This window comes from Pinus tabuliformis, chromosome 7 (genome assembly GCF_031772625.1).
Source record: "Pinus tabuliformis cultivar Carrire ecotype Pingquan chromosome 7, CPIR1, whole genome shotgun sequence".
NCBI classification, from domain to species: Eukaryota; Viridiplantae; Streptophyta; class Pinopsida; order Pinales; family Pinaceae; genus Pinus; species Pinus tabuliformis.
In genome coordinates this window covers 373,914,214-373,938,054 of record NC_142293.1, presented here as the reverse complement: position 1 = coordinate 373,938,054, position 23,841 = coordinate 373,914,214, and the positions used below count along the sequence as shown (strand labels likewise).

Sequence of the window (23,841 nt, the reverse complement as noted above, 5' to 3'; positions counted from 1 at the left end):
AACCATCCTTCATCTAAGCCAGTTAATGACCTTCCTTTAAGAAGAAATTTATTTGATTTATTAAATTGTTAATCCATCACCAAAAGTAGTTGGTGAAATCATTTAAGTTCTAGTGGAAGTTACAAAGCCAGTATATTTGAAACCAAAATAAAAGGTATAAAGAGTAAAGGGAAGCAAAGGAAGGAGAGACAATAGCTCACCATCAACAATATAGGTCGATTCTATGGTTGCAAAGCTAGCAACATACCTTTTGATTAGAGAGTTAGAAACATCTTTGCTTGATCACTGTCATAGATCTTATAGTTTTTACTTCATTCTCATTACTTCAGAAATGCACATGCTTTAAAATGTCATTACACTAAGCATTTCATTTATATTGGTTATTGCAGTCTATTTCCTTCAGTCTAATAAGGTTGTAGACACACGACCTGTGGATGTCTAACGTAATTGCCAAAGAGTTGCCAATTTTATCCCTATCGTTGTCGTGTTTTGATGTGGTCAGTTCGAGCAAGGATTATTTGAGGTATTTGTTGTTGTTCAGAGTCGGCGGGAGCCCTATAATTAGGTCCCAAGGTAATATTGTAGAATTATATATTTATAGCTTGTAGCACTTACAAATTCAAAGTTTAGGATTTTGGCCTCAAATGAACAAGTGTTGTTGTTTCCACCTACTATTCATTAGTGAACGACCCACCCAAATCTCAACCTCCGCCACATTAACCTTGGAGAATTGATAAAGCACTGGAATGTGTATGATGGTCGGGATGACGAGTTGAAGTTACGTTTGGTGACAGGTGTCCAGACTCTGAAACATGATGGCAACTAGTAGCCGAGAGGTGGCAGCAAGGTAGTGACAAAGTTGCATGGCAAGGCCATGTGAGAGAGATGCATAATCCACCCAAATTATATGCAATAAACATTTAATATTAAATGTGTAATGTTATAGTAGAATCTTGCATTACTTCATTAAGCAAAAAAGTATTAACAATATGGATTTTAACATTAAGTTTCGCTACTCTCCACCTCAAGAAGTGGCCAAATAAGACCTCAAAACTTTGCATTAACTAACCAAAAAAAAACCTCATCAGTGTTTAATAAGAGGAGAAAAAAATAAGCTAAAGCATCTAGAGTAAAACTTTGGGATTAATCATCTGATTTGTGTACACTAAATCATATTCAAAGACAAATAGATTATTCTCCTATTCAGAGGCAAATCAATTACTATAGTCCGTGATGCCTTATAACAAGCACTGATAATGTACTCTTTCGTTTTGCCAACATTCCAAAAATTGGTTAAACGAGGAATGAGATAGGCACTATCTTCAATATAAGTTCAGTTTTCTCTACTTACCTTGCTATTCAAACATTCCGTGGCTTTAAATGTTTCCTCTACTCTTATCGTCCAAACTTCCTATGGATTTTAATTTGCGCTTTCCTATGCATCATTTTTCCATTCTCAAGTATTTTGCACCACTATGGTTGCCTTGTCCACAAGCCTAATACGTTGTTAGATAAAAAGCATATATTAATTCATTTTTATTGGTTGTTAGCAATACATAAAATTATTTTATAGATTCGTATTAACCAAAAATATACAAATAACAATAGGCATGATGGATCCATCTTTAACTAAAAACGTTTTAATAAATCAATTTAAGTTAAATAGATTTAGTTTATAAATGCAGGAAAGATAAATGGTAGCAAATAAATCGATCTAAATCAGTTTTATACGCAGGGATAATTTGACATATTGTTTTTAATTGAGAATCGATTAATGAGCCAAACCACATTTCATATTTTGGGAAAAAAAGTAATGTGTTAATTTTTAAGTTAAATAGATTTAGTTTATAAGTGAAGGAATGATAAATAGGAGCAAATAAATCGATCTAAATCAGTTTTATGCGCAGGGAGAATTTGACATATTGTTTTTAATTGAGAGTCGATTAATGAGCTAAACCACATTTCATATTTTGGGAAAAAAAAGTAATGTGTTATTTTTTATTTTTTTTTAAACAATTTTTTGAAATTAAATATAATTAATTATATTATATAATTTTTTCAATTATTGATATTTATTTATGTAATTTTATGAATTTTATATACTAATCGTGATAATGAAAGCTCAAATTTGAAGAATGAGAACATTTTTTTTTCTTTCTTATATTTGTATTTTATATTTATGATTTTAGTTGGTTTTAATTGGCTTTATGTTTAAGTGAGAATAGATAAAATAAAACACAAAAATTATAGGAACAAAAAAATATTTGAGCTAAAAATAAATAAAATAGATATAATAATAATTTTAAATGACAGGTTTAAATATATATAATATGTAAAGTTTTTAAAAGAAATTTTGTCAAAAAAAAATTCTTGATAAGTAGAGGTGTTTGTTAAATTTATACATTGTATCTAATTTATCAAATTTCAAGAGGGATCAAATCTCCTACTGTGCAAATCTGTTTTTTAATGCAAAACTTGAGAAAAGGTTTACACCTCAAGAGATTTGATGGAGTTAAGACTGATCTAGACTACCTTAAGATTTCTATGTGATTTCTCCAGAAAATCTTGACTTAAATCATGAATCACATAAACATCCAGTCTAAAATCTAAACTACTTTAATGATTAATAATTTAATTTTACTTTTCAACTTTATTTCATTTTTATGTCTATATAATTTGACCAAATAAAAATATAATTATTAATTTTGTTATTTAATTTTAAGTTATTTAAATTTTATTTTTATATTTATATAATTTGATTGATTCAAAATATTTACATCATATAATATTACAACGTCTATTGCATATTAAGTAATTTTAATACATAAATTTTATAAAATAATTAACTTCTATGTTAAATTTTCAACTTGCATTTCTTACCAAATTTTGTAAATGAAAAAAGACGCATTTCTTACCGTTGGACAGTTTTCTTTATAACCATAATAGAATAGTGCGAGACACCATTAATTTACCAAATTTATAATGATTAACGCAATATCCAATGTGTTAAAACGCACTAGCATTATCCTCAATTAGTCCATCGAATCCTTTATCACAGCCCTTTTTTCAGCAGTATATCAGTAATTGTGGAGACTCCATCTCGTGATATGCAAAGTTTAAAGCGTAACGTACAAAGACGACATCAGATTATCAAACTGTGAACGGAAATGCTTTGAACCTATTAATGCAATGATCATTAATGAATTTCTTATTTGAACCTGCTTGCAAGTTTGTTGCTAGAACCTACTTTAATAAACAAAAGAGACATAAATTCCCGACCGCGCCTCTCTAAATATGGAGATCATACGCGACCGGTCAAAGAAGTCTTAATCGAATATAAATATGCAAGTGACCGACCGCGTCTCTCAAAGTATGGAGATCATGCGCGTCAGAGTAGTCTTAATGACAAATATGAATATGCCAAGCGAATAATGCCAATATATATGGTAATGTTTTATATATCTTTATGAGAGGTAAATTAGTTGGTTTATTTGGGTTTAGTTTATGTGGGTGGACATATTTAAATTTGATAATAAGAGGAATTGAGAATGAATATTAGTTTGAAAATAAGCTATAGTTATCAAATTTGATAGAGAGGAGTTGAAGATAGAATAATTATATATATTAATTAATTTAATTATAAATTATAGTTTAATTTTTCTAAAATAACTTTCATTTTCACTTTCTTTCCCTACAAATTCGAATCTGATTAATAATAAGATTAAATTTTCGCTCAAACCAAAGTCCACAATTTACAATTTAGAATTCAAATGATTTAATGCCCACCAAATAACTTCCATCTCAACCTTTAATCTGATTTGAAAGGATGGAAACAAATTCCAAACCTCATAAATGAAATAACATATGATATAATATTAAGATCAAAAGCAAAATTCTACACCTCATGGATGAAATAACATATAATATAATATTAACTGAATAGTGAACGATGTCAGATTATAATTCAGGCTCTCCTAAAAATGAAAAGAAAAGTTATTAGAGTAAGCATCCGCTGGCCTATGCTAATTTAACAGTGATCTGGAAAGCAGGACGAAGACATCACAACTCTTAACAAATTTATACAAAAAGAACCATGCCATAACTGTTTTCTTATGAAAAATAACCATTCTATAACTGTTTTCCCATGGTATGTTTTGTAATCACAGTCCAGTTCAAGCTGGGAAGAAACATATTAATTCGCATAACTCTATGTCGTCTATGATACTTTAGTAACTAGTTTATGCAAAATCACTTGTATTAGTTACAATTTTCTTCACTTTCTTGTACGTGTATATGTGAGCAATATAAAATATAAACATAGCAGCATAAATTGACAGCACTCAGTATCGCCCAGAGCCAGTAAAAATAGTCCAACTTACACCTATTTAAATTATTGACAAGCCAACCCTGATGCCCTCCTCTTTTGGTTATTCCTTCAACTAAGGTTATGACGAGACCGTTGAGAAAACTGGAGACGCCCATGATACTTATATAAAAGGCAATACCCAAACTCCTCATACTGTCAGGCGCTTCATTATAGAAATATTCCTGCAATCCTACTAGTGTAAACACATCTGCTATTCCCGACAAAGCGAATTGTGGAGCTAACCAGAAAACACTGAGAGGGATTGTAGTCTGAGGGCTGTCAAGTAAGCCATGAGTTTCTGCTGCATGGATTCTCTTTTTTTCTACTAAAGCTGACGTCACCATGCACAGGACAGAAAAGAAGAGGCCAATTCCAATTCTTTGTAGCACAGTTAATCCTCGTTCATCGCCTCGCCTCTTATTCTTCTGGCCAGTGTTACCATACACTGGTCGTATATAGTAACAAAAGCAAGTCCAGAGATGGCAGAAAAGACGCCAAGAGAAACCGGCGGGATTTGGAAGTGGGAACCCATGCTTCTATCCATACTGCTGCCCTGCTTTATGAAGAACGTTGTGTTCTGTGATACTGCAGCTATTCCAAAAATTAAGCAAGACAACGAGATGGGCAGTATCCTCAATATAAACTTCGTTTCCTCTACTTGAGTTATTGTGCAGACCTTCCATGGATTTGGTTTTAGACTTATCTGTGTGTTAGTATTCAATTCTGAAGTGTTTTGCACCATTGTGGCCGCCTTGTCCAGAAACCTAATACGCTGATAGCCAAACCACAGATATTAATAGATCGATATGTCTTAAGCTTTTTATGTACTGTATAGGTGACAGGCAACAGAAATAATAGCTCAAAGAGAGAAGAATTCAATTCGTTGTTTTTAATTGTGAATATAAAATTTTGTGAAAAAATAATTCTAGATTTAGCATTTGGGTAATTAATTGGGTAGTTACGTTTGTACCCAGACATTATAATGATAATGATAAGTGTGGAAGTATGCAACCAGGTGTTATAATGATAATGACAGTCTGCACCCAGGGCTTATAGCTAGCACTACCCAACCAGTGTAAATACAAAACACACCCAATTACCAATTCCTCTAATCATTTAAAATGAAAGTAACCCTATCATTTAAATCTTTAACATACCGAAAATTATCTGTGTGCGATAGATGCCTCTGGCCTGATTTTATGAATTCCACATCCTGATTCTCATAAAGCAGACTCACATCTGAAGGCATGTTCATATTTCTTTTCCTTATAGCAGTGACTACAACTTGAGCGATACGAGTGATAGGGCTGTCTCCTGGAAGCTTGTGTCTGTAGAATGGCGTTCCATACAGAAATACAACAGTGGCGATAGCCATGGTCACTGTTACAATCCCGAACCCAAATCCCCAGCTTAGGTTATCCTCAACGTACGCAATTACTGTGACAGCTAAGAGAAGACCACTTAAAAGCGGAAAATACCAGAAATTAAAGAAGGAACTCTTCTTGGCCATTTCCGTTTTAGCTTCCTCATCGAACTGTTCTGCACCAAATGCTTCCAAAGAGGGCTTGTTACCACCGGCCCCCGAGGATATCAAATACAAGGACGAAAAAAATACACCAATCTGAGTAGCCGTTGCTTGCTGCATATCCCATCACAAAGTTCAGGTGGTTTCGGAGCTGACAGTGATACTGACAGCGTCAACAAGAGCAATCCCTAAAACATGAATTTATACAAGATTACTCAAAAGAAATAGAGTGCATAATTAGAAGAGCTATAAGATAGCTGGCAACAAAAGTTATGCACACAGATTTATTACATTATATATTATCAAAATCTTGCAGTCTCACCAACAGGTATATTATCAAGGAAATGAGGACCATCCAGTAGCGTCCACAGTAAACATCTGCTATAAAGCCCCCCATAAGAGGCGTAACGCATGTGACACCAGTCCAGTAGCTAACATTTTTAGCAGAAGTTGCAAGCCCTTCATGCAAAACAGTCGTTCGATATGTTATCAAGTTTGCCGAAATCGAAAAGTAGGCGAGCCTCTCGCTGAAATCAACTACTGCACAATCACCCAAAGGCACAGTATAACTAAGTTAAACTGCATTCTGGCCAGAAATATGAAAGCAGTTTATAAAATAAAGAGATACCTAGGGTTAAAAACGCAGCTATCCATCCACCAGTTTTTGATCTGAGAACAGGCCTTCCTTTGATATCCAGGGATCCATCCTTGACCCAGTCTTCCTTATCATCCTGGCTTCTGTCTGGTTGCCCTGATGCCTTCCAAAACCCCATCCATTCCTCACAATGTTGGAATTTCATGATTATTCTCAATCCCACAAGCCAATTTCTCTGTCGCTTGACGATGTTTCAAAGAAAGTTCGAAACTCCATTTCAAGAATGTTGCTACTGCACGCAAGCGGTTGCTACGATGTAAATGTCTAGTGCAATGCAAGTGAATGCTGCCTTTATGTACACTGCATTGTAACTGCAATGCAATTGAATGCTGCCATAATCTTTTTTTTTATACTCTTTTTTTTTTTCCTATTTAAGATCACAGTCAAGCTAGCATATCATAGCCTAGTTAGAAATTAAATTTGTTTTGTCAAAGATACCTAAATTGTTGTATGAGACTTGTGAGACTTCTGGTTGGTAGGAATAAGGGATTTACATTATTTTTAAAATTTAAAAAAACATAAATACATTACTTTATTCTCGTTTTTTAAAGAGGAAACATATGCCTTTTTTTAATGGACTATGCCATTACTGTAAATGGATGTTTAACTAAATCACATTTATTTATATGTATGTATGGTGAATTTTAACTTTCAACTATTTTTTAAAATAATATAGTTAAACTTTATAATCTATATAATTTAAATATCCTAAAATATTTTAAATGTTAAATCTCTTTATACATTCCGAACACTTTTTAAATGACAAAAATTAATTATTTAAATTTAAAAAACAAAAATTAACTATATAAATTTAAAATGCCATTACATACACTACAAGCAATCCATTTTTAACGTGCATTATAGTTACTTTTTCACACTCATGCTGAAAAAAAATTCAAAACCCCACATACTTGTTTCGCCGCTTATTTATGAGTGCAATGCACACGACGTTGTAGACTAATACTGTTCTCACCTAATCTATGTTTTCCTAGCCCAATCCATGTTTAGATAGGGCCATGTCTAAATTTAAAAGAAAAATATTAAATTTTTATTTATTAATAATAAAATATTGAAAATTAATCATCAATAATATTTCTTATTAATTTTAATAAATTTATATGCCGGGCAATTTAATTGGTGATTTAAGTGATTTGAAATTATGCAAACTAAAAGATACAAGGTTTAATCTTACGATCATGACACGCTCTATGGAGAGGAGGATAGAAACGACAATAGGTCGTAGACCCCAAAGGTATAGTGGCTAGAATTGACCATGTGCCATGCGGAGTACAAGACTAACCTAGTTGTCGATTACAAAAATGTGGAACATGTCTTCTAATATCTAATTTATTGATCCTCTATCTAAAATTATCTTCTTTAGAATTTCATGTAATCTTACTATCTTGTAGATAGAAACTTAGATTGCAATCTTCAATTCTTGATAACTATTCTTTATTGGAATAAAATGTCCATTTCAAGTTAAAATATCAATCACTACAAATATAGAAACATATTTCTTAATGCTATAGATGCTCCTATTATAAAATCCATTGAAATCACTTCGCACTTTCACTTAGCTAGCATATGTAGTTGCAATAATCATGTTGGATGTGAATGCTCAATCTTCCTTTCCTAACATTCAAGGCATATAGCTACATAAATATTTATTCCTCTTTCCATTCCATTCCAATGGAATAATGGTTTTACATTTGAATTCATCTACCTTACTCCTAGATGAGTCATACAAATAACTCTTTCAACTTTTCTTAAATTTGAATTTAGTCATTCAATAGTATGTAAATTCTTCTAAAAATTGTAATAAGCCATGATAGTCCAACCTATATCTTTCATATTTCTGAATTTTGATCACTTTGTTTTCTAATTCCAACATATCTTATATTTATACCCTTTATCTTCTAGTTGTAGTTCAATACCTCTTCTCATAAATTTATCCTGAGTGGAAACATTGAAAAAATGTGGCTTGTGACTTAAATAATCTACCACTCTATTTATTTTTATCTTAATGTATGATATATCGAAAGCATACTCACTAATTAATTTTCAACACCTAATTTTTCTAACATTTAAATTAATTTGCATAAATATAAGTTGATGTCCATGATGGTCTATCTTCATCTCAAATTTTCTTCCAAATTACTAGTGCTTGTACTGCCACTATGATTTATATAAATTTATTCAAATAACCCTAACATGTTGGATTAGTATTACATCTAATCTTCTTTATACCAAAACATGTAAATCCATATATAATACTTTTAAAATAGGATTCATAATCAATAATTATTTAACTCTTTGTAACACTTCCTTGCATTTTTTCATCGATGCACATTTCTTATTTGTAATTTATTTATAGGATTAACAATCTTTAAAAAACCACATAAAAGGATTTTATAATATTTGACCAAACCCATAAACTTGCATACTTTTTGTACACTAGTAGGAGCTATCCATTCCATAATTGCTTCTATCGTTTTGAGATTCATTATATCATGATCTTGAAAGCATATTCCCCAAGTAATGAATATTTGATTCATAAAACAAACAATTCAAGAGTTTACATATAGATTATTCTCTCAATGACATTGTAATACTTTCCCTAAATGTTCTTTGTGTTCATGTATTGTTCCATTCATATATTATAATATCATCCAAAAAACTTGTGTGAAATGGTTGTGATATTTCTGTAATATTCCCTTTTCTTGATATGGTCAAAATGGACGGAATCTTCTCATGGTATTTATCATGGTATTTGCCTTCATTTTTCGAGGAAAACAATAAAATAAGGTTTCTAGAGAGTCCATAAAGCCTATAAAAGGGGATAGGAGATAGGCATTTGGATCGTCCTGAGTTTGTCTATCTTATTGTATGTTTGTTGAGAACTTGGCATGGCCAGTTCTAACTTGAGCCCACTATGAAAACCCCACACTGACATTTGTCTGGTGGATGCATCTAGGTCCATAATTGTGCTTCAGTGTCTTAAATTTCTTATGCTTTTTCAGTCGTGCATGCTAAGGCAAGGGCTCCATTATTTTTCTTGTATTTAGCATGTATTTTTTTCTTTTTATGTATTAACTGAAATAAGGGTTGCATTTTTCTATATCCCTTTTGTGTTTAGTGTTTTGTTGAAGGTATTTCTGTTAGACACTTAAATGTGCCAGATTTGTTAATTATTTCATTGTTTGGGATCTTAGAGTGGTATCAAAGCTTGTTTTCCTACCATCTTCAAGGTTTCTTAATTATAGCTGAAGAGAATTAGTTTTAGTGATTCTCCACGGTCACCCTAGCTAAAGATTTCATCAATTTCAATGGTTTTTCATAGCCACCATACTCGACCATTACAGAAAATTGTTCTGTCTAGAATTGAGGTTACTTTGATAGATCAAATATTCATATTTTCCTTTTCCCACGAACGAGTTGTGGAGATATGATTCCTCACCAATAGTGATTTATCTATGCATGTTATTTCCAATCTCTAGCAAATTTTCGAATGATATATTCAACAAAAGACCAAGCGTGATCTTCTCTTTTTATTTTCTTATGCAAAAGCTAAGTTTCATAATTAATTAAGAGAGCCATGAATTTCCGTGGTTACACGATCCGAACCTAATTGTTTAATGCAAAAGCTCTCCTAATTAGAGTTTGATCACATCTTAGCTCATATTCCTATGATGTAGTGTGTCAAAGAATATTGGTGGATGGGATTGTCTTGGGCACATCCTTGATTTCTAAAGTAATAGTCCATAATTCCATACACACATCCATCACATCCAGTAGGGAGATTGAGAAGTCAATTGTAGTGGAGATTCCAGGGCCATGGGGGGGCATAATCTATCGTACAATCATTGACAATCAATGTATAGAGTTATAACAGGCCCATCCTAATGTAGTGGGTGTATAGACCCATCGTGATAGGACATTTCAAAATTCATACAGAACAATGATGAGCCGTAATATTGCAACAAGAATTTTGCAACTCCTAAGGCTACAAACTTAAATTATCAACCTGGGGTTCGTGCAGGTCTAAGAGGTGTCGACACTGTATGTGCAACATGCAATGCGTCCTTCTTTCATTGATATAATGTAGTGAATGTCATAAAATATAACCTAAACTAGTTGTATAAATAAACCATGCTATTCTAATTGCAAAAAAAATAAATTAATTATTCTATTTGCAAAATGGAAATCATTAATCTAGATGAAAATTTCTTGGAAAGAAGAAATTTAACCTAGAACACATATGTAGGAAATTCAGAAACTAAGTATACTTCACTTGCATTGAAGAGTTTCAAATGTGAAAATTGCTTCCTAACTCTATTTGTTGTTTTGTGATTTCAGTGGAGGAGGGAAGGATCTAGAGTGGCCCTTAGGTCTCCCTGATCATGCATTTAGAGCCTATGGGTAATTATTCATATAGAATAAGTGAAATTTGCGTGGGGATCAAAACTAGTGAAGGAAAGTGATGCTACAGGCGATTGGTACATGAGGCCTATAATGCTACAAGAGAGAGAATATTGCTAAATGCCCAAGTAAATAAAATTAAAATGGGATGGAAATTTTTTTTTCTATTAAGTAGGATGTCTTAGTTCTCCATTCCAAGTATAATCACTCCAAAGTACCCCTATTAACACGTGGTAAAAGATAGCAGAAAATTACTACTCTAAAGACTGGAAATTCAAGAGCTAGTGAGCTAGTTAACATATCAAATGCCTAAACTGATCAAGTGAAAATGAAGTGGGGTAAATTTCGTTATTAACAATAGCAGAAATTTACTATTATTTTTCTACAAGGGACTTCGAGAAATTCTAGATTTTTGATCTAGTGAAGCAATCCAAGTAGCTCAATGATGAAGATGACTTTTCAATTTTTTTCCTAAGGATGAATCGTGCTTTTGAATCTATAAATAACCTTAAAAATAACTTACTTCAATCATTTAACCCAATCCTACATCAAAATAAGCATGAATACTAAATACAGAAATATGAAAATAAAAAAGAAGAGATGCATGTGAATAAGAAGTGAAAAGAAGAAAATTAAATTATACAAAAGGGCATTGAAGCTCCTGGTATGGACAAGCCCAAGGATACATAGACTCCTATGACGGAGGCCAAGCTTTAGAAGCTAAAAATATCACCAAACTTCATTAGTTGAATCAATCCAAGTACATCTCTGCTAGAAATGAAAGTGAAGCTGCAAAAATGGAAGTTTTCTTCACAAGAAGACTAATAAATGCACAACTATAGAGGAAAATTCGAATTGGTACTTATATGAATTTATGGGGAAACATTCTCCTTGAAAGGAAGAAAATTTCCCCTCCAAAATCTCATAAATATACATACGTTTTGTACATTAGTAGGAGCTAGCCATTACATAATTTCTTCTATCTTTACAAGATTCATTACATCATTATCTTAAAATTTTACTCCCTAAGTAGTGAATTTTTTATTCATAAAATGAAAACTTCAAGAGTTTACCATATAGGGAATTCTCTCTAAGACATTCTAATACTTTCTTTAAATTTTCTTTGATTTCATCTAATTTTTAGAATATATTAGAACATCATTCAAAATACTTATGCAAACTGGTTGAGATATACCAAAACATTTCATTGATTAACCTCATAAATACACTAGGTGAGTTTGTCAATCCTAAGGGTACCATCACAAATTCATTAGGACTAGAAGACATCTTAAATATTTTCTTAAGAATATCTTCTTCTCTTATTCTCAATTGATTATATTTCAGCCATAAAACTATTTTAGAATACACTTTAACTTCTTTCTTTTGATTGCATAGATCATTGAGTTTAGGAAATGGATACTAATTTCTTATTGTGACTTCGTTTAATTATTGATAATCAATTCAAAGTCTCCATTATCTGACATCATGTTATAAATGTTTTCTTTAGTTAAATTAGGTATTCTTTCTAAGAAAAAATTTGCATGTGAAAATAATAGGTAATTTATGATCATAAAATGCAAGAAAATAATAAATTATCATTGGAATCTTTTTTCCTAATTTAAAAATTAATATCCACAATAGTAAAATAAGTAAACAGGTAAGAAAATAACTACATCTGATACTATTTTCAAGAGGAAAAACATAGAACTATCAATACTCTTTTAAACAAAGTTACATGATTTATCCATTTATATTGTAGGGATGAAAATGAACACATGTTCAAGGTTTCTAATATATTGGTAGGTTACATAATGCATTTGGAAAATATTATTTATGATTTTTAATTAAGATCCCTTGTCTAGACTATATAATGCATTTATAAAATATTACATGGAACTTCAGAAGTGAAAAAAAAATCAAAATCATAAACAACATTTTCCAAATACATCAAATGACCTACCAAGGGGCAATTAACTTGCCACTTATTATCTTTTTATGGAGCTTAATTTTAAATAATAAAATTCAAGTTCCCAAGTGAAAGAAATTCAAAATCATAAATAATATTTTCTAAATAAATTACATGACCTTATCAATTTAAGTGAAGGATAACCCGGATGTGGGTGACACACTTTGATTTTAATGAATACATTGAAGACCGGCGGCGAGAGGATGGGCCACTTGGCTGAAGACGCCCCTCCCCATACCACCCTGAGACACCCTCTTGACACCCTGCAGGCAACATTTAATGCAGGTCTAAAGCGAAAATAATCCATTAACTGTCTGTATATGGAGGTACCTCAGTTCATTATTTCTTTGTCTCCCCTGCTCCACTGCAATTTCCCGCCTCAAGCCTATGAATCCAGCTCTCGCACTGTAACTGGGCATCGCTACTGGTTAGTTTGCTGCGTTGATTTTGGAAATGGGTTTCACCATTCCCATTCTGGTTTCTGCTATCTAACCCTTGCTCAGACTGACCCTGCTCCCCCTCACAATCCCTCTGTTAGAGCTCCCTCTGTCATCGTTCCTTCTATTACTGCTCCCTCTGTGCACTTTGCCAGACATACCAGTATCGTGAGACATCGCATGAGAAGTCGAAGAGACGGAACTTAGGGAGGCAGTTCTTGCCCTCAGACTGAGCTGCACCCTGAGCCCGCTGCCTCCTTTCCTTCCCCTGAACTACATCATCCCCAAAGACATGGGGCGGGTATATATCCCAATACAAGAAGTGGGCGAGGTCATGCTCGGTCTTTAGGTGTAACTCATCGTGATTTTGTAGTTCACTCTGATAATTTTCCTTTGCCCCTTCATCCAGCTCCCCACTCAACCCAATTCAGGTTCCGTAGCACCCTGAACAGGCCTGTTATTATAGCTACCATTTCCATCCTCTTCACTGAAGACAATGAATAGACTGCCTCTCAGGTGGAAAATTCTGACTTGCGGCAAGAGGACGCCCCCAGACGCAGCAATTGCAGAGACACAGGGAAGAACGTGATGGACGAAGGTTTCTTTGCTCTGCATGGCAAGAACCTTGGTGGCAATCAACATGGTGAAGGGGGTAGCTCTGTAGCCACGCGCCCCTCAGGTGGAACTGGTCATGACGGGTCAGCTTCGCAGGCAGCATCTGGTAGGCTTGGCAACGCCCATCCGACGGATGAGCCACATGGCGGTGGTGGGGAGCCACACGGCAGCGTGTCGAGGGACGAGGCGGATGATTGGGCATGCCCAATTGTTGAGGAACCCATCCCGGATGATTTCATTTAGGTCGACGTGGCTTCCAGGTGTCTAGATGTGGCGATCAGGGGTATGGATGTGGCTGCCAGGGGTTCGGACGCGGCTGCCAGGTGTATGGACGTGGCTACCAGGTGTCTTCTGTCTTGGAATCTGGTCTCCTATCTGGACATTATGTCATGGCAAAACCTCTTTGTGGATTCTGGTCATAAGAACTGATACCATTTTTGGTTTTTTGCTTTCTGTGGACTGTTTTCCCTAATGTTGGGGTAGTCCAGATTTTTGCTGAAACACTATGTTAAACTTGGTTGAGGCTTGGTCCTCTCTGTAATTTTTTGTGCATATTAATAGATTATCTTAACTTAGGAAAAAAAAATTAAGTGAATGATAAAAATATATGCACATATTTTTTAGATGTTGATATGGAATTCCCATATACTATATACTATAGTAATAGGAGACCTAGAATAAATAAAATTAATGAAGTGTTGATTTAAATAACATGATGATGTGAAACAAAACAAAAATCAATAACTAATCATTAAAAAAAAATCACCATAAAAATATTTCTTCAAAAGTACTAAAATAAACATCTATGATTACAGTATTATCGCTATCGAATAAACCAAAAATCCAAAAGGATTATAGTATTGTCAATATCTGTTAGAAATTGTAATTACTCCCTGTTATAGACATATTTGGGCACAACAACCCCAATCTCATATGTCCATAAACCAAGGGATTCTAAGCCCCTAAAAGTGTTTTTTCATGCCCTAAAGGAACAAGGTCAACTGATTACATCATCTCCCAGAAGTTCTCCCTGAAAAACTACTTAGAACTGGTCAAAACTGGACCATACAGATTGCTCAGTGCTAAGGGTGCAATGCATCTCACCTACTACATGCAGAAAGTGTGATGCATACTGAAAATCCCTTCTGTAGGGTACGATGAGTGAGAGCAGACAAATGGCAGAGGTAGTTGGCTAGGTGGAAACCCAGAGAATCTTCTAGAAACTGCCTGTTTAACACTTGCCTCTCTGAATTCACCCAGGGATGAGTAAGAGATCATGAAATATCCAAGTGGAACCAAGAACTATCAGAGAAATGACAGTAATCAAAATCCCAGAAGCTGACTCACCCACCTGCAAATATCTATATATGGATCCCTCATCATAGAGAGCCAAAGGCTGGAATTTTGTATTTTGTAAGGAAGTGCTATTGGTTTCTCTGTGAAACATCATAGTGTGGGGTGATCTAGCTTTTCATGAAGTGAAGAGGGCTTTCATGCTGGGAGGATGGCGTTGGGTCAGACCAACGGGTTGTAATGCTCTCTTCTACTACTTCTATCAATAAAGCTATTTGAGTTTTCCTCCATATTCTTCTATATCTCTGAATCATGTATTGATATATGCATTTGTATGGTTAATATACATCTGATCCTGTATTGTTTATGGTTATAGATTTCCATGCTTTGATGGTATTATGCTGCTTTGATTCTACAGATGTTCTTTGAAGCAGGACAAGTAAGGAAGGAGTGGCAAAGCTCTGTCAAAGGAGGGAGGAAACAAGCAAGGAGCCAAGCGAAAGACTGAGGTTGGTACTCTCTTCTTCTCTCTCATCTATCTCTCATAAAGGAAAACACAAGTAACTTTAGTTTGTTTGTTTCTAAGATAGCTACCCGTCTTAGTGGGACTAGTAGCGCTGAATGGACACTAGTTTTCCTGATAACAAAATGGTGAATCCACTGGGGAGCGAATATTTTATTTGCTTGTTCCTATTTTTTTGCTTTATAAACTATAGATGGAGCCTGAAGTTAAGTCAGCTAGCCTTCGAATTGCTTTTTCTATGCAACTGCAAAGTAGATCAATGCTACTTCAGTCAATCTCCGAGTTAGTTTATGAACTGAACATCTAACTTGCAAACATCCTAAGTGCTCTGGTGGTAGCTCAAATAACCTCATTATATCAGCCCTTATGCTTTACGTTTACCGCCTATCATTAGCTCAGCCTAAATACCTGAACTAAGCTAAAAATTGTGAGCAAAACCCAAGCTCAGTCTTGTCCTTGGACCATCGCAGTGTCTCTCATTGCTAGTCTAGATGCATCGCACCTCCCGTGTGCTGCAGGTGAGATGCATCCCTGTTTCCCTGTGTTACAGGTGCGATGATTAGGTGAGACTGTTTCTGCCTCCAGATTTAGGTTTTTTATTCGTTGTCTTTAGCTTTATTTAGTAGTTTTGCTGTCTATTATCAGTATATCACTATTGAAACTCCCTTCCTTTGCATTATTTAGCCTCCACTGATAAAGAATTGTGAATGTTTTTATGTATTTTTCGTCATTTACAGTTCTCCTTTGCAAACAGTAGCTTAATCGAACTGTCGTCATTTGATTTGAAAGTGTCACAAGTGTCGTTTTCAGTCAAAGAAAAGAGTGTCATAAATTCTTTCTCTTTTTGATAGTCAATTAAACTTTTGCCATTGTATTTGATTTGAATTAATAATATTTCAAGTGTTGAAAGCAATTTTAAATTCGAAATCGCAAAGTGTTGTCTTAGTCTTCCTTTCGTTTTTTGAAAAGAAAATTGTTAGTACTATCGCTTTGAAAGAAAAATAGTTCAGATCTGTACTTAGCATTATTTTTGTCATTCACTAAGAAAGCGGAAAACAAATACATGCATGTGCATTTTCATTTACACTGCGTGTGGAAATTGATTTAGGACAGTGCATCTTAGTGTGTGCTCTCTGCTCTATGTTGAAATAATTTTACTTCTCTTTCCTTAGTAGCTAGGATTTTCATTGCAAAAGGAAAGTAAACGACCATTTATCATCTTAGATTGCATATTTAGGAATTGTATATCTACATCACGCGGTGAACCTTAAAGGCAAACTTCTTAAGAAAGATCAACTATAAAATAAACCTTAATGAACATAAAAACGCTTTGGAACCTAACACACAACATCTAGAAATCTAGGCTAGAGATGTATTCCGACGTCGTAAACCTTGGTAACTATCATTTTCATCGTAGGTTGGGTGATTCCTCCTCTTGGATACGACAAGTGCTAGTATGGACTTGTGCTCCCACGTACCGTCGAGTATATATTGGGAGACTAGAATATGCTATATCCCTTATCCTTAGGAAGTCGTGTCTGTCGCCCTATCGATCGCAATGCACTGAACACAGCATTCGGGAAGATTGATTGTCGTACCTTAAAAGTATTCTGTAGTTTTGCGATTGGTTTGGTAATCCCTCTGTCTAGATTTCTAGAGTAGTCACTTTCGTTCCTTTTCAAACTCCTTAAAAGAAAAGGTCCATCTAAGCAATTGTCACTTCAGGCTCATTAAAAATCGAAGGTGACTAGAGTCATCTTTAGCTTTTTCTCGACTCTTAAAAATTGAAAAAGCAATTTTTGTGTCAAAGCGTTGGTCTTAGGTTGAGAAAATGAGTCCACCAATCAAGGATTTCCCCTTGGGGGGAATCCTAGTCCCTTCTCCTCTTGGGGACATATTGGTGCACCTCATATGGCTACATTGTCCCTTCCAGGACTTACAATTGGTCTGCCAGTATGGCTTTTCTCGACCTCTGTCAGTCAAAACACCGTGATTCTTGAGCAATCAAATCAGCAACCAGATGATACTAGAGTTACCCCCCAACCTTCTACTTCATTTATTTCTCCCTCTCCTTCTTCCTCTTTGCTTGGTGAAGCTAGTAAAACTAAAAACCAAGTAATTGAGAAGAAAAAGAAAGGGAAGGAGAAGAAGAAGAAGAAGCCAACGACAAAAGGGGGCATCCATGCATCGTTTAACGAAAATCCACACATTGCACCATCCAAACCTAAATATCCATTTGTCATTTGCAAAGGAGACCACTATCATCGAGATTTTCCTTGCATCCCATGGATCTTAAGTGACTGGTCTCCCCGCTTGCACAATCTGGTGTCCTCATCCTCTGACGATCATCCTAAAAGTACACCGTCAACTAGTGAAAATGAAGTCAATGGATAAAAAGGAAGATCTAAATTTCCTTGTAGACTGTGTGAAGGTGATCATGCCCTCCACCATTGTCCCTTCCTGGATGAAGTTAAAAGAGTCTTGGATAATCGTCCTGCTTCACTACTATGGCTTCTTCCTGGATACAAGAAACTCTTGCCGAGTCCATCACTAGTTGAAAATCCGACTGACACACCTTTGTTGTCGGTCGAAGCATCTGATATTGAAGAAACACCCTCTGAGTCCACACAAGACCAAAGTTGACAGGTCGAGATGGAAGTTGACCCAGTCTTGTCTTCAGAAGGTCTACCCTCAGATGATACAGTCACCAAAGAGAATGAGAACAACACCATTCAAATTCTTCTTGTTAACACAGAATCCGATGAACCTGGGGGTAATCTACCCGTTCCTTTACTACAGGAAGGAAGTCCATCAGATATTCATCTGGCCGTCTATTCGGTCCCTCCTCCAAGCAATATAGTCGTATCCTTCGATTGGAATCTACTAGGGAGACCCTACCTACCATCTAATGTACCATTCTGAATCATAGTACAGGCTTACAGAATGGTCATGGTTGGTACTATCATAGATGAAGGGGCTTCCGTGAGTATCCTCTCCTCCAGTGCTTGGAAAGTGCTTGGTTCGCCAGTGCTTCTGCCTGAGATTCAAAACCTGTCAGGCTTCAACAAAGGAACCAGTCGACCGTTAGGGATCCTTCCAAATTTGCCTATAACTTTGAGAAGGAAAACCATTTATCTGAACGTGATGGTAGTCCAAGGGCCATTAGATTACAATCTACTCGTTGGGCGTGACTATATTTATAGCATGCGAGCTATAGTTTCCTCACTCTTTCGAGTGATGTGTTTCACGCATGAAGGCAGAGTGGTCCAGCTCGTAGACCAGCTTTCATTCCCTGGTTCACACATAGCTACTAGTCAAGTGCCATTCCTAACTGGTCATTTTGCACAAGGAATGTCTCATCAATCTCTAGTCCATCCACCTAATGAGCATGAGTGATTCGGTGAATCCGACCAAACTTAGGAGGCATGCGCCCTGGTCTGCTTCGACAGGAAAACCCCAGATATAAGGTAGGCTTCCGCGTAGGAATATGACTAGTCTAACTATCCTGTCCTTTTAGGAAAATGGATTAGAGTGGAAAAGGATTCCCCTGTCAAAGGTTATGTGATTAGCATTTACAAAAGTCACATTTATCCATTTCGATCAACATCGCAAAGGAAGTTTTTTTTCTGCTACGCGGATGGTATAATCTTGTTAATGCAAGAACTTCCGTATGGTAACTTGGAAACTCTACTTCATTATACCTGGAGGCATGCAAACCTTTTTGCATGAAAGTGAAAAGCAACCATTTATTTTCTTAGTTTGTAGGCTCTCAACCCTTTAGACTCATAGGTTGGTCATTCCTAGCTTGCATAACAAAAGGCTTCGGAGCAAAATTGCGCATGGGGAAAGATCCCTAAAAAATGAACATATTGATTAGAGATATCCTTATTATACGACTGGCATGAGCAGTTTTATGTGAAGTTTTAGTTCATTAGAAAATAAACCTAGCGATGAGAAAATGTTCCCCCGGAGTTCAAGCTCATTAAAAAAAGAACCCACCTTTAGTAAATAACCATTGCGATCACATAATTATCATCTTTTGAACCTTGTTCATGTTTTTACCATCACCTCCACTTTTTTTTAGCCGATCATATGCCTCCATTTGATTATTTACCCCTTTTGAGGAACAACTGCGACGATTGATTCTATTAGCCACCTTCTTTACACTGCCGTGATTGAAAAAGTTCCAAATCTTACCTGGAACCAGTTGCTACTTGAAAATATCACTCGTTCCTCAAAGATGAGTCTCCTTTAAGCTCTTTTCATCTGACTCGTAAAATATGAAAAGATTTCCAAGCAATTGGCCTCTCCAGCTCGTTAAAGCGATCGGAAGTGCCATCCGTCCTCTAGATTTTAATCTTTTTGGACCTGAGGGATCATTACACAAAAAGATCGAGCACTTGTCTTGTTCAGCTCATTAAAAATATTGAAAAGTCATCCCTTTCATATTATTTTATATTTTTTCGGACTTAAGGGATTATACTACGAAAAAGGATTACTGGAGTTTCCTTTTTGTCTTTTTTTTAGACTCTCTAAAATTGAAAAGGACTGAGTTATATTGGTCGTTAAACTCGTTAAAACAGTAGCGACAAACTTGTCCATGCAGACAAGAACGAGCTTCACTGTCGCTAGCCTCGTTAAAACATAGCGACAGGTTTGCACGAAGGGTAAGTTATAGAACAGGCATATGTTATCCTCCTCAAGCTTGACAAAAATAAAGAGGAACTGGTCAGCAATGACTAGGGAAAAATTGGGAAGAAAACTTGAAGAAACTTTATTGGTAGCAGGTTGCTCTTGAACATGACACTTTCACTCCATCACGATGATTGAGTTGGGTTGGGTTATTCCGTTCAATGGTCATATCACCATTGGTCCTCCGTACCATCCATTTTTGAGGTTACTCTACCAATCCATTTCAGTGTCACCGATATGTTCAAGATAATTCACTCAGAGAATTCACCAACCCAGCTAACATTTCATCCACTGCAATACCTTCACGCTTCATTCTTTCATGACCGCCACCCTGAATCTTGTATCATTAGATCGTTTTCACCTCCACAAAATCATTTGCTTCGTTCCATGTCGTAGATGTGGGATTCATTAAGGCCCTCCTACAATGGGTCACTTCTTGTCGACATCAGCTCATTAGCCAAGAAGTCGACTTAGGAACAACCCTTTCAGTACTTTGAAGCTTGCATGCCTCAATGGCAAGTTTCTCACTTCCGGTGACATGTTTACATCAATGGCCTTCGACTGAAATATTTTGCGTGGTGTTCAACATCGACTCATGTATTCACACCACGTGAATTGTACTGCGGTACCTTGAGGGTCATTATCATTATCGGTGATTCCTCTCGCACCTGTTAACAGCTTACATCATTGGTTGGTAATCAGGCGATGTCTTTCCATGTTCGACATCAGAACATCCTTTCACATGGATCGACTTGTACTTCGGGCGAAGATTGAACAAGTTTGAAGACCTCGGATCTAGTTTCATCCATCCGGGCTGCGATATATTCAGGAAAATAAAGACATCAAATGTACATCATAGCTGCACAAAGAATCATCTAAGCTAAGGGATGATGGCTCTACCAAAATCATCAATCTGTCACACAGACAGTTGTCTGTCATATGTACATGAAAATGAATTTATAAAGCTAAGCATGGGAATGCCCGCCTCAGCTAGATCATGAAAATATTATGAAGATAATGTATTGTATTGTATCTTGTTATAGGTCACCTTCCAGTTTGAAAAACCTTGAATCCTCATGATAAAACATTTCACCCGACATCAGAAGATTTACGACGTCGTGCTTTAGGGGAAGCTGTTATAGAAATATTTGGGCACTGCAACCCCAATCTCATATGTCCATAAACCAAGGGCTTCTAAGCACCTAAAAGTGTTGTTTCATGCCCTAAAGGAACAAGGTCAGTTGATTACGTCATCTCCCAGAAGTTCTCCCTGGAAAACTATTCAGATCTGGTCAAAACTGGACCATACAGACTGCTCAGTGCTAAGGGTGTGATGCATCTCACCTACTACATGCAGAAAGTGCAATGCATACTGAAAAACCCTTCTATAGGGTGTGATGAGCGACAGCAGACAAATGGAAGAGGCAGTTGGCTAGGTGGAAACCCAGAGAATCTTCTAGAAACTGCCCATTTGATACTTTCCTCTCTGAACTTGCCCAGGGATGAGTAAGAGATCATGAAATCTCCAAGTGGAACCAAGAGCTATCAGAGAAATGACACCAATCAAAATCCCAGAAGCTGACTCACCCACCTGCAAATATCTATATATTTATCCCTCATCCTAGAGATCCAGAGGCTGGAATTTTGTATTTTGTAAGGAAGTGTTGTTGGTTTCTCTGTGAAACATCATAGTGTGGGGTGATCTAGCTTTTCATGAGGTGAAGAGGGCTTTCATGTTGGGAGGATGGCATTGGGTCAGACCAATGGTTTGTAATCCTCTCTTCTACTACTTCTATCAATAAAGTTATTGATTTTTCCTCCATATTCTTGTATACCTCTGAATCTTGTACTTATATATGCATTTGTATGGTTAATATACATCTGATCCTATATTGTTTATGGTTATAGATCTCTATGCATTGATGGTATTATGTTTCTTTGACTCTATAAGTGTTCTTTGAAGCGAGACAAGTAAGGAAGGAGTGGCGAAGCTCTGTCAAAGGAGGGAGAAAACAAGCAAGGAGCCAAGCAAAAGACTGAGTTTGGTACTCTCTGCTTCTCTCTTATCTATCTTTCATAAAGGAAAACAATGTAACTTTAGTTTGTTTATTTTTAAGATAGCTACCTATCTTAGCGGGACTAACAGTTTTGAATGGACACTAGTTTTCCCGATAACACTCCCGCATGAGGAGTTAGCTAAAATTGAGTCAGTTAACTGAGTGTTGAGTGTTGAGTGTCGAGTCAAGTCAAGTGATGGACTAAGAGTTAAGTGCAGTCCATATTTAGAGTGTGAGTTAACTAAGTTAAGTGTGTGCGCATGTTAAGATATTTTACATGAGTAGCTAGTCGAAAAGGTTAAATACCCTTCACCAGGTTCATTCTAAGAATCATATTTTGTGTGATCAATAGAAAAGCCACAGCTAGTATGATTTGTGTGTGAATTATTTTTGTTTTGTTTTTTCTGTCTTTCCAATAAATTAGTATAGCATTTGCGATTTGTGAGTTTCCCCACAATACCACAACAAAACCGAAGAGGTAGCGAACCTGCAACTGTAGCTTCAAGAGCCAAAATGTGTGAGAAGAGAAGTCACGTAAACAACATTCCGCCCTGGCATCAATTGACAGCAACTATCACCGAGTCCTCTAAGAATCGATAAGGCCTCGATAGTTGCGACAAGACTCCAAGAAAAGTCAACACATCAAAATATGCCTGCTCTTTTCTAAAAGTAAAGAGTAAGGTTAAAGATATGGAGGTTGTTTTTGAGTTCTCTTTTAATTTGGGTGAAGTTAGTTTTGAAAAATATCTTCTACAAGGAGTTACATGGATTCTTTTTACCCATATTAAAGTGTTATGTTTTTTTGAAGGACGTATTTATTAAAAGTTTATGGGTTATTGATGAGGATAAACATTTATGAAATATAAAAAGTTCTGCCATAAAGTTTGAAGGATTTTAACATAGAAGGCATTCGAAGGTTTTTAGAGTCATTTTTGATATATTGAAAAATTTCAAGTTTATAAAGGTTTTCCTTTATGAGTGTCTTATTATAAAGATATTGAAAGGGATTTAAAAAAGAATGTGAGATATTTATGAAGGGGTTTTTTTTTAAATCAAAAGAGAAAGAAAAAGATTTTATTGAACAAGAGTTTAGGGTTTTGTAAAGTCGGTCAGTATACAAAATTATTTGCTTTTTTGTCAAGCATGATAGTGTTTTGGGTGAAGATTGTGCCTTACAGGGGCGCATATTGAAAATTATATTTTTTTTGGGGGGGCAATATGGAAGACAACCTCATGCAATCAGGAAAGAAACTATAAGATAGATGAAATACTGCAGTCATGGGTCGCAAAGCA

The 23,841-nt window shown here is 35.5% G+C and overlaps 1 pseudogene; it reads right to left on the bottom strand.

The window, feature by feature from the left end:
* Positions 1-4,238: 4,238 nt before the first annotated feature.
* On the bottom strand, positions 4,239-6,691 carry LOC149247543 (protein NRT1/ PTR FAMILY 5.6-like; annotated as a pseudogene).
* Between the last annotated feature and the right edge of the window lie 17,150 nt (positions 6,692-23,841).